The sequence below is a fragment of the Panthera onca genome, chromosome D3 (assembly GCF_046562875.1).
Source record: "Panthera onca isolate mPanOnc1 chromosome D3, mPanOnc1 haplotype 2, whole genome shotgun sequence".
Taxonomy (NCBI): domain Eukaryota; kingdom Metazoa; phylum Chordata; class Mammalia; order Carnivora; family Felidae; genus Panthera; species Panthera onca.
The window spans coordinates 15,799,436-15,815,748 of NC_138350.1; positions in this window are offsets into that span (position 1 = coordinate 15,799,436).

Genomic DNA, 16,313 nt, shown 5'->3' on the forward strand with positions numbered 1-16,313 from the left:
AAGCCGGTGAGGGGAGGCTTCAAACTCTGAGTCTTTCTGGGGTTACTGGGTGGCTCAGTCGGTTGAGCGTCTCTTTTTTTTCTTTAATTTTTTTAACGTTTATTTATTTTTGAAACAGAGAGAGACACAGCATGAACGGGGGAGGGGCAGAGAGAGAGGGAAACACAGAATCGGAAGCAGGATCTAGGCTCTGAGCCATCAGCCCAGAGCCCGACGCGGGGCACGAACCCGCGGACCGCGAGATCGTGACCTGAGCTGAAGTCGGACGCCCAACCGACTGAGCCACCCAGGCGCCCCTAACTCTTGATGTCAGTGCAGGTCGTGATCCCAGGGTCGTGGGACCCAGCTCCACGCTGAGTATGGAGCCTGCTTAAGATTCTCTGTCTCTCTCTGCCTCTCTTCCCTGCTCACGCTCTTGCTCTCTCTCTTAAAAAGAAAAAAAAAATCAGACTTTCTGAATCCCAGAGCTGCATGGTCTCTATTCTCTGAGCAGCTCAGACTATGGAGCCGAGTCTCCCTGCTACGGGCTCTCTGCTTGTGGCTGCTTCTGTTCCCCTGCCAGTATTACATTTGAGGGAAGCAGGGACTCCTACAGAGCCACCCTCTGCCCCACTCTGTCCCCTGAAGTAACCCATCTTCCAAATACGTCCCAGATCCAGCCGCTTTCCTCCACTGGGTCCGAGTCTCCCTTCCCCTTCTCCCCTCCGCTTCCTTCTGGTTGGGATATAGTTCACATATACGTTAGCCGAGGTTCTCTAGAGAAACAACACCGATAGGGGTAGGGATAAAGACAGCGATGGGGTAGGGATCGGTATAGATACACGTAAGAGGGGATGTATGAGGTGCCCGGCTGGCTCAGTCAGAAGAGCGTGTGACTCTTGATCTCAGGGTTGTGAGTTTGAGCCATATTAGGTGTCGAGATTACTTAAATAAGCAAATAAACTTTTTTAAAAAAGGAGATCTATTCTAGGAACTAACTCACATGGTTATGGAGGCTGAGAAGTCCCATGATCTGCCATCTGCAGGAAAGTCCGTGGTATAATTCAATCTGAGTCTGAAAGCCTGAGAACCAGGGGTGTAGATGGTCTAGTTCCGATCTGATTCCAAAAGGCCCAGAAGCAGGGGCACCAGGGTCTGAGGGCAGGAGAAGATAGCCGTCCCGGCTCAAGCAGAGAAAGTAAATTCTCCCTTCCTCCATCTTTTCTGTGCTATTCAGGCCCTCAGCGGGTTGGGTGATGCCCACCCACATTGAGGAAGGCTACTTGCTTTATTCAGCTCATTAATTTAAATACTAATCTCCTCCAGAAAAACCCTCACAAGACAAATCCAGAAGTAACGTTTCACTGGCTATCTGGGCATCGCTTAGCCGAGTTGGCATAACACATAAGATCAACCATCCCAACGTACTAAAAACTTCACCTTTTAAAATTCAGTGAATTTAATATAGTCACCAACTTGGGCCATATCATCACCATCTAACTTCCAAATTATTTTCATCACCCCCAAAAGAACCCCCCTCATCTGTTAGCAATCGCACCCTCCCATGGTCTCTCCCCCTAGCCCTGGTTAACCTCTTATCTAAATTCTGCCTCTAGGATTTGCCTACTCTGGACATTTCATATAAATGGAATCACAGAATACATGGTCTTTTTGTTTCTGGCTTCTTTCACTTAGCGTAAGGTTTTCAAGTTTCATTCACATCGTATCACAAGTCAGTACTTCCTCGTTTTTTTTTATGGCCAAATATTCCATCGTATGGTTAGACCACATTTTGTGTATCAATTCGCCAGTGGACAGACATTCGTGTTACTTCCAGTTTGGGGGCGTTATGAACAAGGCTACGATGAACACGTGTACAGTTTTTGTGTGGACACCATTACTTCTTGCCTGAACCAGACCACTAACACCCACGCTGGAGTCCAAGCTCCTGCCCTTGGCCCCCAAGGGTCTGTTCTCACAGCAGCCAGAGGGGTCCTTTGAACATGGAAGTCAGGTCATGTCATTCCTTTGTTGTAAACCTCCAGTGGCTCCCCATTACCCTGAGGATAAAGTTGAAGACCCGGCACAATCTGTACCCCACTTCCAGCCCCGCGGTCACCCGAGGGTGTCTGTACTTCTGCTTCCCTGGCTGGGTCTCAGTTCCTCAAACGAGCTATGATCCTTCCCACCTCCATGCTTCTGCAAGTGCTGGCTTTTGGTTGGGAGCCTTCTTCCTGCTCCTTCCTCTCTTCTGTCTGCAAACTCCTCATCATCCCTTAGGTCCCCTGGGAAAAATCACTCATATTTGCAGACAAGCCTTCTGTGACCTTCCCACTAGAAGGCGGGGCAATCGGGTTCAGCAGGGCAAGGCTGGGGGGGTTGCCTTGAGGCTGCATTTTGGCAGCTATAGAAGATGCTGTTGGTATTCTGTTCGGGTCCCTCTTCCCAGCATCCATTGTCCAGACACTAGGAGCATTGCTGCTTCTTTTGCCAGAGAATTGCCTTCATCTAAGGGGTCTTGCCTCACCTAGGAGGTTCCAGCACCTCCTACTGCTCCCCCCCCCCCCCCCAGCAGCCTGCAGGCAACGACTGATACAGGGACGCAAAAGACTGGATGTCATGCCTCAGTGTGGGACAAATCTATGGTGTAGTTTAGACTCCAGGGCACCTCGCCCTCTGCCCCAGCTGTGGTAAATCAGGCCAAGGCTAGACTTTCTCTAGCCCCTCTCCCACCCCATCCTGCTTCCCTCACTCCTTCACTGGCACCTGCCTCAGACTCAGCCTAAGATAATCACATTTTACGTGAGACTGAAAAATTGTCCGTGTCAATATCAAATACATCCCCTCCCGGCTTCTGCTGATAGAAATGATGGGGAGGAAGGCTATGCCCTTCCCCAAGTCCCCTTTGGCACTGACCCTGTGACTGGGCACCCCATCGGTACTCCCAAGGCGTCATGCACTTCCCTTTGTGCCCCTGCATATTTCACTGGTTTGTTGACTGTCAATTGTCTCTTCCTCACTTGACCTTAAGTTCTCCAAGGGCACAAACCACATCTGTGTCATTTTCTACCTTATCCTCATTATCCACCGGGCACCTTGGGGGAGCTTAACCAATATTTGGTGAAGGGTGTTCCTTGCTTCAGCGCTCATGATACCAAGAGGTGGGAAACAACCTAAACGTCCGTGAAAGGGGAATACCTATCCGTGGTACTTGTACGAGAACCCCTGGCCAGCTGGCTTGCTTACCTAGCAGGTTGCTTCCTTGCTTGATTTCATTAGGTTCACACGCAGCCGGAAGCTCTGGACTCCAGCTTTCTTGATGCCTTACATGGAGGCCACAGAAGTCAGAGAAATCTCAAGGACCCTCCCAATCATCAGCCACCCACTTAGGAGCCAGCATAAGGCAGAGGAACCGGTGTGGGACTTATTCGGCTATATATATTCCACAGCCACCCCCTCCCATAAAAGTACGCAAACACTTCGACCTAGAAATTCCGTCACTAAGAACGCATCCTAAAGGAAAATCGAGGATTATGCACCAAGGTTTAGCCGTAAGTATATTCACCGAAGGATCACTTTGACGGTGGAGGGAAAGTGGGAACAACCGTCACCGGGCTGGGGGTGGGGGGGACTCTTGCTATACTCTTTCTGAACAGCGTGGCCTTAATTTACTTAACTTCCCTGGACCTCTGTTTCCTCATCTATAAAACGAGGACACCCGCAGACGCCCTGTGTTAATCAAGATTGGCTCGCTGCTGAAACAAACAACTACGAAGTCTCACTGGCTTAACCCAACCACGGTTCATTTCTCTCTTGTGCCAAGTCTGATGCAGATGTTCCTGGCTAGGTAGACAAGCCTTCTGCCAAGTGATAGACTCAGGGATGGGGTTGCTTTCCATCATAAGGGTCCACCGTCTTAAACTCCTTTGTTCCCTTGCATGTGGCCGGGAGAGAGAACATGAGAGGTGGGGCGGGATGTTTCCGGGCCAGGCAGGGTGGAGTGGACATCCTTTCCAGCCACGCTCTACTGGCAGCACAAGGCACACGGCCCTCCCTAGATGCAAGGGCGCTTGGAAACGTGGTCTAGCCAGGGCCCAGGAAGGGAAGGGGGTGCAGTGAACCCTTGGCTTTGTTTCTGATCCACGCCTCATGGTGGGGGGGCTCCTCTGAATGAATGAATGAGCTTAAATGAAGTAGCGCATAGTAGGTACTCAGGCTTTTCCTCGTTCCCTTTCCTTTGTGATTGATTCTGCCCTGACTTTTCAAACACTGGTGCCCTCCAGATAAGTTTTGTGTAAACTGAGGCAAGATGTTTATGCTGGGTTGGGGGAGAGGGGATGGTAAACTGGAGGTCAGGGTGTCCATTTAAAGGAGCCCTAGAGAAGAGGTCCTCCCATCCGCCACTCCACCCTCAACCCACCTAGATGACTCTCCCCCCCAAAATTTATATCCTGGGGCACCTGGATGGCTCAGTCGGTGAAGCGTCCGACTTCGGCTCACATCACGGTCTCGTGGTTCGTGGGTTCAAGCCCTGTGTCCGGCTCTGTGCTGACAGCTCAGAGTCCGGAGCCTGCTTCAGATTCTGTGTCTCCCTCTCTCTCTGCCTGTCCCCCATTCATGCTCTGTCTCTGTCTCTGTCTTTCTCTCAAAAATAAACATTGGGGCGCCTGGGTGGCTCAGTCGGCTGAGCGTCCGACTTTGGCTCAGGTCATGATTTCACGGTTCGTGGGTTCAAGCCCCGCGTCAGGCTTTGTGCTGACAGCTCAGAGCCTGGAGCCTGTTTCAGATTCTGTGTCTCCCTCTCTCCCTGCCCCCCACCACTCGCGTTCTGTCTCCCTCTGTCTCAAAAATAAATAAACATTAAAAAATTTTTTAAATAAAAAATAAACATTAAAAATAAATAAATAAATAAATAACTCTTACCCTCATTAAAAAAAAAACCAAAACTGTAAATACCACGATGTTTCTCTTCTTCTTAAAGCCTTCAGTGGCTTCCCATTGCTTTAAGGGCCAATCTAAACCCTCCCCCTGCTCGTGGGGTCTGGCCCCAGCTCACTTCTCCAGCCTCCTCGCCCTTCGTAGCTTTCTTCATCCTGTCCACACTTCCTTAATTTCTAGAATGTGCCTTGTTCCACACAGCCTTTCCACGCTACGGAGAGGCCCACCCAGCACTTCCTCAGGAAAATCTCTCTGACTCCCCATTCTAGACGCGGTTCCACGGGCCCTACCCTCATGGACTCTCTCTGCTTTTTCTCCATGGTGACGAGCTAATTTTTTGATTTAACATTGGTCTCTCCCACCAGGCCGTAAGCTCAAGAGGGTGGGATTAGTGTTCATTTATTTACCACTGTAAGTACCCAGTCCTTTATCTTCCTCACCTGTGAAATGGGGATGATAACTGCTAACGACTGAATGTTTGCCTCTCCTCACTTAAATTCACAGATTCACAAGTTGAAGCCCTAATCCGCAGTGAATGGTATTTGAAGATAAGGCCTTTACAGAAGTAATTAAGGTCAAATGAGGTCATAAGGATGGGGCTCTGATCCAATGGGATTAGTGTCCTTCTAAGAGACACCAGAGAGCTCATTCTCTCCTGCAAAAAGGACAGGTGAACACATGGTGAGGAAGTAGCCGCCTGCAAGTCTGGAAAAGAGCCCTCAGAATGAAACCTACCTTGGAGCGTCTGGCTGACTCAGTGGAGTGTGAGACTCTTGATCTCGGGGTCGTGAGTTCAAGTCCCACACCGGGTGTAGAGATTGCTTAAAAATAAAATCCTAAAAAAAAAAAAAAAAAGAATGAAACATACCTTTCTGGCACCTTGATCTTGGACTTCCAGCCTCCAGAACTGGGAGAAATAACATTTCTGTTGCTTAAGCCACCCAGTTTGTAAATATTTGTGGAATGAATAAACAAATCCTTTTCTGCAAGTTTGAGCTCTTATGCGACGGTTTCCTTAAAGTGAACCTACCTGCATTACCATCCCAGAATATTCAGACACAGATGAACTCCTTAAAAAAGGACCCTATTGGGGCGCCTGAGTGGCCCCGCTGGTCGAGCATCTGACTCTCGGTTTCGGCTCAGGTCATGATTTCGGGGTTAGTGGGTTTGAGCCCCACATCGGGTTCTATACTGGCAGTATGGAGCCTACTTGAGATTCTCTCTTTTTCTCCCTGCCCCTCCCCTGCTCTCTCTCTCAAAAATAAATAAATAAACATAAAAGAAAGGAATTTAACAACAAAAATACAGTCTTAAGAGGCTGTGTGTGTGTCAACTCTTGGTTGTTTTTTTTTTTTGTTTTTTTTTTTTTAGAATGCCCACCAGAGGGCTCCCTGAGGTCTTTCTCCTTCCAAATCATGATTGGCCCCCGGGGAAAGGACCACTACGGGAAGGAAGAGAAGCTGTGTTCTCATCGGGCTTACCCCACGGGAGTAAACAAATATATAAACGAAATTGTTCAGTATGTGCTCGGTGTTGCCTGACTTCTCTCGCTCAGCATAATAACTTTGAGGTTCATTCACGTAGTTGTGCCTGAACGAGTCATTCGCGAGTCATACTCGATTGCATGGAGAGAACACAGTTTATCTGTCCACTGGTTGATGGTCTCTTGGTTCACCTCTCATTTTTGGCTATACGAACATTTGTGGCACACGTTTACATGTGGGCAGGTGTTTTCATTTGTCATGGGTAAATACCTAGAAGTGGAGTGGGAGGAGAGGGTAGTTACGTATTGAACTTTTTTTTTAAATTTTTTTTTTAACGTTTATTTATTTTTGGGACAGAGAGAGACAGAGCATGAACGGGGGAGGGGCAGAGACAGAGGGAGACACAGAATCGGAAGCAGGCTCCAGGCTCTGAGCCATCAGCCCAGAGCCCGACGCGGGGCTCGAACTCACGGACTGTGAGATCGTGACCTGAGCCGAAGTCGGACGCTCAACCGACTGAGCCACCCAGGCGCCCCCGTATTGAACTTTTAAAGAAACTACAAGCTACTTTCCAAAGTGGTTGTACCCCCTTACGTTTCTAACAGCAGTGCACCAGGGCTCCAGAAGCTCCGTGTCCCTGCCAGCACTTGTTACGGTCTTTTTCATTGAAGCCATTCAAATAGGTGCGATTTTGGAGTAAGCACTTTTTCTTTTTCTTTTTTAATTTTTTTTTAACGTTTATTTATTTTTGAGACCGAGAGAGACAGGGCATGAACGGGGGAGGGTCAGAGAGAGAGAGAGAGACACAGAATCGGAAACAGGCTCCAGGCTCCGAGCTGTCAGCACAGAGCCCGACGCGGGGCTTGAACTCACGAACCGCGAGATCATGACCTGAGCCGAAGTCGGACGCTTCACCGACTGAGCCACCCAGGCGCCCCAGTAAGCACTTTTTCTATGCAGAGCAAGGCTTCTTTAAAACACAGTTTCTCGGGGCACCTGCGTGGCTCAGTCAGAGGAGCATGTGACTCTTGATCTCGGGGTTGGGAGTTCAAGTCCCACGTTGGGTATAGAGATGACGAAAAAGAAATAAATGAAAAAAGATGAGGAGGGAAAGAGTATGAATAATCACACCTAGGTAATAATAAATTAGCTCATCTCACCCTCATATAAACCCCAAGGGATTATAAAGATCTTTAACCAAATTGCAGGGAGGAAGAAACAGGCTCGGAGAGAAAATGACTTGCCCCAGGTCACACAGCCAGATCCAGGATTTGAATCCAGACCCACCTAGTTCAAAAGTTTGTGTTTGCTCCTCTCCTACAGACGCCACTGTTTTGGATGCCATGATCTTAGAAGATTCCCACCTCGCTCCAGAGGTAACAAAAGTGGGGGTGGGGGCGGGGGGGGGGTGGCGAGGGAAATTAGGGCCTTTTCGCTAGGAAGAGAAAACTAGCAGTGGTGTGAAAATAGTCTTCAGACATTTGAGGGACTGTATTTGGCCCAGAACACATCATTTTTTTTAACTCTCCCTTCCTCTAGATGATAAAAATGTTTTCAACTAATCGTGTGATAATCGACAAAGATCATCATTTCTCGATTCATTCTTTCATTTTAAAATAGTCAACAGTTAGGAAGTAGGAATCCGTTTCAATTTTAAAGACACTGTTGAATTGAGTGAAAACACCATACGTGAACTAAAATCAGCACTGACCACCAAGAGTGTTACATCTTGCTGTTCACACGGTGCTTCGCGGTGTTAAATGTTAGAAACAAAAATTCCAAGTGGCCACGTAAAATGACCGAATTCGAGGTAGGCTGAGTTCTGTTTCTTCGTCTGTATAGTCACTGTATTCTGCTTTTTTTTTTTTTAACCCAATGACTTTATATTATTACAAACTTACTCTTGAAACCAAGATAGCTGAGACCAGCCATGCCACCAGCTGTATAACTGGAATTCTCCGAATTAACTTCCCTACGAGTACTCTACGATATTTAAAAAAAAAAAAAAAAAAAAGGTAAGTTATTTCAAAGTGCTAGTTTTACGTTTATATTACTTGTGTTCTATTTTTAAAAAGTTTTTTTAACGTTAATGTATTATTGAGAGACAGAGACAGGGCAGAAAGAAGAGGAGACAGAATCCAAAGCAGGCTCCAGGCTCTGAGCTGTCAGCACAGAGCCCGACGCGGGGCTCGAACTCACAAATCTCGAGATCATGACCTGAGCCCAAGTCGCGCTTAATGGACTGAGCCACCCAGGCGCCCCTACTTGTGTTCTATTTTAATTTATAGTGTGCACTTGTTATATAATCGTTTATATTATTAAAACCCAGCAGTAATTGAAGCAATTGTTTATTTTATTTTTTAAAAATTTTATGTAGAAATTTTTTTAATGTTTACTTATTTTTTTTTAATTTTTTAAATTCCTTTTTTTAATGTTTATTTATTTTTGAGAGAGACAGAGACAGAGCTTGAGCGGGGGAGGGGCAGAGAGAGAGGGAGACACAATCCGAAGCGGGCTCCAGGCTCCGAGCCGTCGGCCCAGAGCCCCACGCGGGGCTCGAACCCACTGACCGTGAGATCATGGCCTGAGCTGAAGTCGGATGACCAACCGACCGAGCCACCCAGGCGCCCCTTTAAAGATTTTATTTTTAAGTAATCCCTGCATTACTTATCTCGAGCTCACAACCCCGAGGTCAAGGGTCGCAGGCTCCACCTTGACTGAGCCAGCCGGAAGCCCCAGCAGCAATTGTTTTCAGAACAATTAAACCAACTCAGAGGGGAAAGTATTTTATCACTCGCATTGGTGAGAACTTCTGCTGCATTTTGGCAATAAAAAACTGCTACTGTACTTTGATAAAAACTAACTTTGAGCTGGTTTCCCATTATGTTAAAATTCTCTACACAAAATGTTCCCCTTTGTTGATAGCTGTTCCCATTGCCCCGCCAGTGGTACGTGACCGGTCCCATGGACGAGAGACTGGCCATCTCGGGTGGCATAGAGGGTAGGACCCAGGTGGGTGGCTGTGTATAGCTGTGCAACCTTGACTTCCCTGAACCTCAGTTTCATCATGGCTAAAATGAGCATTTCATAACATCTCTTTTAAAGGACAGCTGTGAGGGGCACTTGGGTGGCTCAGTCTGTTAAGCGTTCTCCTTCGGCTCAGGGCATGATCTCGCGGTTCGTGGGTTCGAGTCCCGCATCAGACTCTGTGCTTGCCAGCTCGGAGCCTGGAGCCTGCTTCAGATTCTGTGTCTCCCTCTCTCTCTCTGCTTCTCCCCTGCTCCTGCTCTGTCTCTCTCTCCCACAAAAATAAATGACAAACATTTTTAAAAATTAAAAAAAAATTTTTTTTAAGAAAAAACCAGAATTTTTTCTTTAATTTATAAATAAACAAATAAAGGACAGCTGTGAGATCCAATGGCCTAATGCACGTGTAGATGCTTGCTCTGTCCATTGGGTTGATCCCTTTCCTTTGGGGGTCATAACAGAAGAGACTCCGGTCTTACTGATCTTTACCGCAGATGGGGACTCCTGAGTCCATACTGTCCTTGTCATCTTATTACCCACAGCGTGACTTGCAGTCCCAGTGACGAGGGCTTTCTTTCCCTCTCCCTGACCTCATGCCGCCTCACCTACCTTCCTCCGAAGCCACCCACACGCCTGGACCTTGAGTATGGTGGCGAAGACCTTTCCTTAAGGCAGCGGTTCTCCAGTTTGAGCCTGCTTCAGAATCCCCTGCAGGGCTTAGGAAACGCTGGCTCCCTGGGTTGGCTGGAAGATTTGCATTTCTAACAGGTTCTCAGGTGAGGCGGATGCCGCTGGTCCTCACCTGCATTTTGTGAACCACTGGCCTAAGTCAATTGTGGTAATTCTTTCTCCTTTCGCCCTCGATCAATCGATTCAGAGCTGGCCGAACCAAAACGGTGTAAGCAGCTCCTCCCTCTGCTTCTTCCCCCGCTAGGCCAACATGCCTCAGTGAGTGGTGGCAGCCACTTTGTCACCATGAGGGGAATCGCCAATCAGGGAGGCTCGTGCTATGGACGGCTGAGAAGGAATATGGCGAGAACCTGAGGTCCTAATGATGCCATGGAGTTGTCCTTAGCTGCCCTAGGGAAGGCTGTGGATGGATAAGTTTTCTGGGGAGAAGATGGAGAATTGATTTGATTTGAGGTTTGTTTGTTTAATTTATTTATAATCCCAAGCAGGTTCCACGCTCCACACGGAGCCAGACTTGGGGTTTGATCTCACGATCAAGAGATCATGACCCGAGCTGAAATCAAGAGCCAGATGCTTAACTTGACTGAGCCACCCAGGCGCCCTGGAGAATTTTAATCCAGGCTAAAAATCATCCTTTATAGCTTTAACTTTGCTTCCCTTGTTTCCAGAACTACACTTTTGATCAGCCTTGGCCTTTTCATTTTTTTTTTTCCATTTCCCCGTTCGTTCCTGAAATATAAAAAGGGCAAAAGTGAGGGTGGCCTGGGGACCCCCAAACTTGCAGCCGGTGTGAGATGAGGGTGGTCTTGTGGAAGATTGTGTCCCTCTCCTTGAGTTTTGCCAACTCATTGCAGAAGGGTCTGGCTGTCCACCTAAAATAACACCTCCTTTCCTTGCAATTTGGGGCAGGTATGAATTTCCACCACAGATGCTAGGGAACAACACTTTATTTTTCTGAAATTTTCCAATTATTCCTGACCCAAGACTTGTCTGTGTTCAGAGGGCGTCGTTTCATGCTGGGTCATAACTCGGCTTCTTCTTTTCAGTCTGGTACAAAGGTTGCGGGATTTTTGGTTGAGGGGGGCCTTCCGGCCTTTGGTCTACACTGGTTACGCTAATATGCCCTCTGTTCAAGCCTGTGGAACCACCCCCCCCCCCAAGGCTGGCAAGACCCTGTGCCAAGCTTTTGCAGGTGTCTTGGTTCAGACCGGCCGCTCCTACCCAGGATCAAGCCTCCTGGGGTTTTGCCTCCATAGCCGATCCTCAGGCCCCCCAAATCTTGGGATAGCTTCCACTCCCCAGAGGATGGGCTCTGTGTCAGCCATCGTCTCTCCCAGCTCCTTCTCCCGCCAACCTGCCTGGAGGGTCCCCCGTAATCTCCTTTCAACGGGCCTTTAGAACCGGCGCTGGCCTCTCTTCTCTGTGGGGGGCGTGACCCTGGAGTTGTGCAAAATGGCAGCCCTGTGATGTTCCCTTCCTCCCCGCCCGCCTACTTGTCTCCTACCTTTGCACAGCTCCCGCCCTCCCCTCCTCCTGCCACTCTGGCCATCACCCATTTCTGTAAAGGTGTCAGAGTCCCCACCGAAGCCCCTTTTTGTAAATTGCTAAGTGCGCAGTTCTGGGAGTCTGCTGACTATCAAAAGCCTTTCTTCTCGGAGTTTCTGCTGACTCGCAGAGGGGAACAGAGGGACTTTGGTCTCACCATCTGTTGACTCCTCTGGGGGCAGGAGCGCGGGGAGGATGGGGTCGGCTGGAGCGACGGGGGTTTCCATGCCAGAGAGGGGCGGCCAGTCTTCTCTCAGTGTATTTACAATCAAACCTATCTCAAACCACAGAGATTAATTTCCTTCTGAAAACATTCCCCCCAGTCTTCTGCTTGGAAATTAATATTTCCCCAAGTCACAGCATTTTGATTCCATTTCAGGAGAACCGGTAACCCTGACCTTATTATGCTAAGGGAACATTCCCCCTCCCTGCTTGGGGTCACATTACAAAGACTTCTCACATCAGCTGCTCACAGTTAAGGGGCCATGCCCAAATGGCTCCTCTGTCTTTGTGCGTGTGTGTGTGTGTGTGTGTGTGTGTGTGTGTGTGTGTTTCCCTGGCTACGGAAGGGGCAGAGGTCAATCTGGTTTGACCAGGCCACACTGGTGCACTGCGTCTGGCACATAGTAAGCGCGGAATAAATGGAGGTGTTATTGTTATCATTTGTAGCTAGTTACGCATCCAATATGCTTTGTTTCCATTTTTCCTTAGTAACAGGATCCTGATCTTGTCTAAAGGCCTATCCCTGCTTCTCTTACATCTAGGTGTGGCCACGTGACTGCATTTTGTTCAGTGAACTGTAGGTAGATGTACTGTGTGAGACTCTAGGAGTCTCAGCCTTTAATTCGGTTCTGACGCTAACTACCCAGGGTTGGTGCAGACCCCATAGACTAAAGGCTTAGTCCCGCGATACTGCCCCCACCTCGGACGCCAGTCACAGGTACTGGGTTCCCAGGGTACCCACGCTTCTGTCCGGCTTGGCCTCAAATCAGAAGCTCCCAGGACCCTGTCCTTAGGCTCAGTATTCTGTTGTAACAGCTCATAGGATTCAGGGAAACATTTTACTATCACTGGTTTATTGGAAAGGATATTATAAACGATGCATGTAAGCAGCCAGAGGAAGAGGGACATAGGGCGGGATTTGAAATGGTCCCAAGTACAGAAGCTTCTGTCCCCATGGAGTTGGGGGGCACCACCTTTGTGGTGCATGGATATGTTCACCAACCCGCCAAGCTCTCCCAACGCTCTCTCGTTTAGGGTTTTAATGGAGGTTTCGTTATGTAGGTATGGGTGGTTGAATCATTGGCCTTTGAGGATTAGCTCAGTGGGCAGCCCCTCGTCCCTCCTCAGAGGTCAGGGGTGGGGGTGAGGAAGGTGGGGCTGAAATTTCCAATCCTCTAATCCTGAGTTGGTCTTTCTGGTGATGAGCCCCCATAGTGCCCCTCCTCCCCCTCCTCTCCCCCCACCCCCGCTCCCCCCCAGCCATCAGTCATCTCCTTAACATACAAAAAGACAGTTTTATCACTCTGGAGATTCCAAAGATCTTGGAAGGTCTGAAGTCTGGAACCCAGGACTAAGGTCAAAGATTGTAACAGAAGATATTCCTATCACCCCATCACTCCGTTTTACAAGGATTTAGGGGCTCTGTGCCAGAATCCAGGGATGAGGACCAAATATATTTTTCTTACATCATCAAAATCACAGTCACCTCGGGGCACCTGGGTGGCTCAGTCAGTTAAGCATCCAGCTTCCGCTCAGGTCACGATCTCACGGCTTGTGACTTTGAGCCCCGCGTCGGGCTCTGTGCTGACAGCTCAGAGCCTGGAGCCTGCTTCCGATTCTGTGTCTCCCTCTCTCTCTGCTCCTACCCAGCTCGTGCTCTGTCTCTCTCTCTCAAAAATAAATAAACATTAAAAAAAATTTTTTTTAAATCATAGTCACCTCCATTGTGTGGTGGTCTGGTCTGCCCTGCAGCGGTGATCTCCAGTCTCCACTCTGCTCTGTGTCCCGGGGAGTCTTCCTGTCCCTGGTGGTTGCCTGGGGCAGGTGGGGAGACCCTGGGGCAGGTGGGGAGACCACACTGGAGTGGAGGTGGAGGTATTTGCTGCCCTCCCACCTCCTGGCTTGGAGTCACCTGGTTCCGGCCTCTCAGGACAGCCCTTTCCAAAGCACTGAAGGCCATTCCCACCCCTCACGTGTCCAGGTTGCCGACCAGCCCCAGCCCCAGCCCCCACCCAGATACTCCATCCCTCGGGTTTTTCTACATCTCCCACTTTGGTAAAGAGCCCCTTTACGGAAAGTCTCATCATCTAATTTGAGAATGCCAGCTGGATCCTGCCAAGGTGCCGTAAACATGAAACAGCACAAAAGAGAGGACTTCATCCCACCTTGTCCTCCAGTCCTTGGGTTCCCCGCCCCCCTGAAACAACCAGTGTTCCTAGGCTCCTTTGTCTCCATCCACCCAGAAACAGAATCACTGGCTTTTGGTTTATTTGTCCTGGATCATCAATGACTCGCGAAGCGTGAGGCCCACCGAGGCATGTGAATGGATGTGACTCCAATGCCAGACCCCGGGGACACCTGCTTGAGTTTGATGGAGCAGTTCCTTCATGTCCCTTCTCCTCACAGGGGCTCCATTTTCAGTGGGTGGAGTCCAGAAGCTACGGCTTTCTGGAATTGCCCATGTCCTGTATTGAGGCTGTGACTAATTGACTTTTGTCCATCAGCGATGCCAGGGCATCGGCACTTCCTGGTCCCCCGAATTCAGGTGCATGGGGGCCAATCTGGGAAAACTTGTAGGGCGAGGACTCTCGCCTGCACCTGCTTCCCACCCCTCAGCTGCTTTTTGGACTTGCTCAGCTGATTGGTCGACTTTTCTCCAAAGCAGCCAAGGGCCAATGTTCGTGACGGACACGGTAGTTTCGTCACCCTGAGGCCATTTCATCCTGGGGCTCAGAGCCAGGCTTCCTGGGCTCCAATTTCAGCTGTCACTTCTAGCTGGGAGACCTTGGGCAAGTTGCTTAACCTCTCTGGGCCTGTCTCCTCATCTGTGAAAGGGGGAGAATAATACAACCTATTTCACAGGGTTATTGTGAGGGTTGAAGGAGCTGATAAAGTAAAGCACTAAACGTGAGGCTTGGCACATGGTACATATTAGCTATTTTTGCTGGGACGAAAACCAACAGGTCAACGCCTGCTTGTCGTATAGATTAGTTCACTGAATTTATCTTATTGAATTATCCCACCCACCCTGGGAGGCCCACATCATGCCTACTTTGCAGGTAAGGAAACTGAGGCTCGACCTGCTTCTGGGACTTGTTCAGCCACACAGCTGGTACATAGAAGAGCTTTGCAACAGTTTACTCTGCGGCCAGGACCTTTGCCTTGCCCTGGGGCGGCCGAGCGAAGTCCTGGCTAATGTATTCATTTGCTTACTCTGATTCCTGTCTTTGTATTCTAGTAAGTGTCCCTGGGCTTCGGCTTTGCTCCTAAGGGGGGCAGAAGCCACATCTGAGACACCCGGGCAGCTGTGTGAGGCAGTTTCTTCTCCAACTTGCTTGATCCCGAGAAAATGGCCCAAGGTCTTGTTCAGAGAAGAGATTCTCTGTCATTTCTGTCAGAGTCCAATTCAGGAACAATGCGGGCGGGGCCTTGGAAACCGGACCTCTTTTACTCTGGGACTGGGGAGTTCATAGGAGATTTTTTTTTTTCTTTTTTTTTTTTGGCAATTTTTGCTGCGTGGAAGTAGAGCGCCCTCTTCTGTCAATGAGGAGGATGACATCGAAACAGACGAAGGCACTCTGAGCAGGGCCCCCCCACACCCCCTCTTCCACTGGTGTTTTTCGGCCTCACCTCTTTGTTCTACCCTGAAGGGCCCCTATGTGCCCATATCAGAACCGGGCAGGGGCAAGGGGGGTAAAAAGGTCAGGGTTCTCCTGCTTTCGCAGAGTTTACAATCTAATTTCACTGACAAGGTATCTTCAGAAAATCCTAGGAAACAGGTTCAGAAATCGTACTGGACTCCATCCCACGGGTACTGCCCGGGCATGTGCTGTGTATAGACCCCAGGAGTGTAGAATCAGAATGTATGAGCTCTGGGTGCCCAGTTGTAGACATACCGTGGGCTTTGCCACCAGGTGGGGATCCAGAGCCGAACACCTGAGATGGGAACAAAACCCTGGGTGCCACCATAGCCTGGGGAGCCTGGCTCTTTGGCAAGGGGGTGAGGGGGTAGGTAGGAATTACCAATTAAATAAAAATAACGTTATATTAGGGCGTCTGGTTGGCTCAGTTGGTAGAACATGCAACTCTTGATCTCAGGAGGTCCTGAGTTCAAGCCACATGTTGGGTGTAGATAATACTTTTAAAAAATTTTATTATTTTGGGGCACCTGGGTGGCTCAGTCGGTTAAGCGTCCGACTTCAGCTCCGGTCATGATCTCGAGGTCCTTGAGTTCGAGCCCCACGTCGGGCTCTGTGCTGACAGCTCGGAGCCTGGAGCCTGCTTCGGATTCTGTGTCTCCCTCTCTCTCTGCCCCTCCCCCACTCGCGCTCTGGCTCTCAAAAAAAAAAAAAAATGAATAAACATTAAAAGAAATTTTAAAACATTTATTATTTTAAAAATGTTTATTTGTTTTTGAGAGAGAGAGAG